This window comes from Pteropus vampyrus, unplaced genomic scaffold (assembly GCF_000151845.1).
Source record: "Pteropus vampyrus isolate Shadow unplaced genomic scaffold, Pvam_2.0 Scaffold13, whole genome shotgun sequence".
Taxonomy (NCBI): domain Eukaryota; kingdom Metazoa; phylum Chordata; class Mammalia; order Chiroptera; family Pteropodidae; genus Pteropus; species Pteropus vampyrus.
This window is the reverse complement of record NW_011888794.1, coordinates 4,769,069-4,771,053: the sequence shown is the minus strand read 5'-3', so window position 1 is coordinate 4,771,053 and position 1,985 is coordinate 4,769,069. Positions and strand designations below refer to the sequence as shown.

The window sequence follows — 1,985 nt, the reverse complement described above, 5'->3', positions numbered from 1 at the left end:
GTCATTTCCAATGTGTGTTTGATTTTTACTGTCTTCGGAATGCCATATTTTAGAATAACTCTTCTGGAAATGTCATGGTCAATATTCTAAGTCCTTGCTTGTGCTCATCTGGATAAATAATACACTTATGAATCCTTTCATTTTATATTGTGTGTACATTGCATGCTTACTTACATAGTCTCCAAAAATGTAATATATGTTGTTTTCTTTTACAACATATATTACATTTCATTTCGTCATATACATAAATGCATGTCATGTTCTCACTTATCATTGTACATCTTATTCACCAGAGTACCACCCAAAGTGACTAGTGGAATACCTTGCACTTGGTACTTAATGAATATTTGTTGAACTGAATCAAATAGAATTGAATATGGGTCAGTCATCAGGATTTATAAGATCACTCTTTCATCCAGAGCAAGTTAAGTTACAGAGTCACAGATTCATCCAGATTGTCCTCATAGTGGAATGAAGAAGAGAAGATAATGTGTTTTTTTAAGATAATGATATTTTTATGGAATTGCAGATTTTTATTTTGTTTTGTTTTGTTCTAGTTGTCTTGTAGTTAGGCAATTTTTCACCCAGAAGAATGTTTAGAGCTTTTAATCTCAGTCTATTCTTTATTGTTTTCATCTTCTTCTGCTTGGCAATGTGCACATTATGTAGTCCTTTGTCATGGTAATCAAATCTCCAGTTGCCATTAACAGTTATGCAGCTCAGAGCAGCAGAATGATAGACCCACAGAAGAGTCAACTACATGGAAAGGCTTTAAACAAGAAGCTCTGAAATGAAGTGCTCTGCCTGGAAGAATGAATTTCAGGAAAGGCAATGGTCTAGAACAGCTTGTAAACATTATTCTATATATAAAATTTATTCTTCAAACTTTGAAGACTTAATATAAAGACTCACTAGTGAAAAATCTTCATTTTCTGTGATATTTAAATACTATCTTTAAATATTCCAGAGCTATCACAAGTTAATATTCCAGAATAAATTACTATTTTTTCAAGTTCAGTAAATGTATAAGGCAGCATAGTAAAATGATTTCACTTTGTTCACAACTCCCGATGGCTCACCCATTAGTTACTGTAATATTGTCAGGGGTTTTCTTCAGTGTTTTTGGTAAATGAATTGTATTATTCATTTATTTTTCATTCTGTATTTATAGACTAAGAAAATAATGATATAAATTAAATATATGTATATCTTCTTTTGCAAAAAAGTGTTTCCGTATCGAAGTACAGTTTGGTAGTTAACCAATTATTTATTCTTTGTGATGTCATTACAATATATTAATATTATTTATACATTACGTGATTTAATAGCAAATATGTAAATTGCCATATGATGTGCATGTAGCTCACTGGGCGAATACCATTCATTTAAAATAACTTAATTTTGACATAAATTTGCTAAAGCTTTTTACACTCCTTTATCAAATATACTGCAAATTTCCTTTTAAAAAGTTTTTAGCGTTATAAATTCTGGTCATTAACAAGTTGTGTGAAGTTATGCATGCCACTTAGTTATTTTTCTATAATAGTTGGTGTAAAATATAGAAATTTAATGAACGTTAAGAAATATTGGTTAAGGCAGAGAGCTCTCTGGCAGCCGCGCCTGTAGTCCACTGCTCCGTGCGTGATGCTACGCCATGAGCGGTATCCCGCTGAAGTGGGACGGATGCTCCGCCACCCATCCTGCCACCGCCGAGATCTAGCCCATCACCGACCAAGTGAAGTCCCAGCTGGAGAAGGGAAACAGAAAGTACTCCGTTTTTAAGGCTGTGGAATTCAAGAGCCAGCTGGTCGTGGGGACTAACTACTTCATCAAGGTTCAAGTTGATGATGATGACGTCATACACATTCGAGTGTTTGAGAATCTCCCTCTTGCAAACATGCCCTTGGCCTTGCATGACTATCTGACGGACAAGAGCAGGCGTGACGAGCTGACGTATTTCTAGTTCCCGATCTTGAACCGAGCCT

General features: G+C 34.8%; 1 pseudogene; it reads left to right on the top strand.

Annotated features, from left to right (window-relative positions):
- The first annotated feature begins 1,654 nt into the window (after positions 1-1,654).
- LOC105306232 lies at positions 1,655-1,963 on the top strand (annotated as a pseudogene).
- Positions 1,964-1,985: the final 22 nt, after the last annotated feature.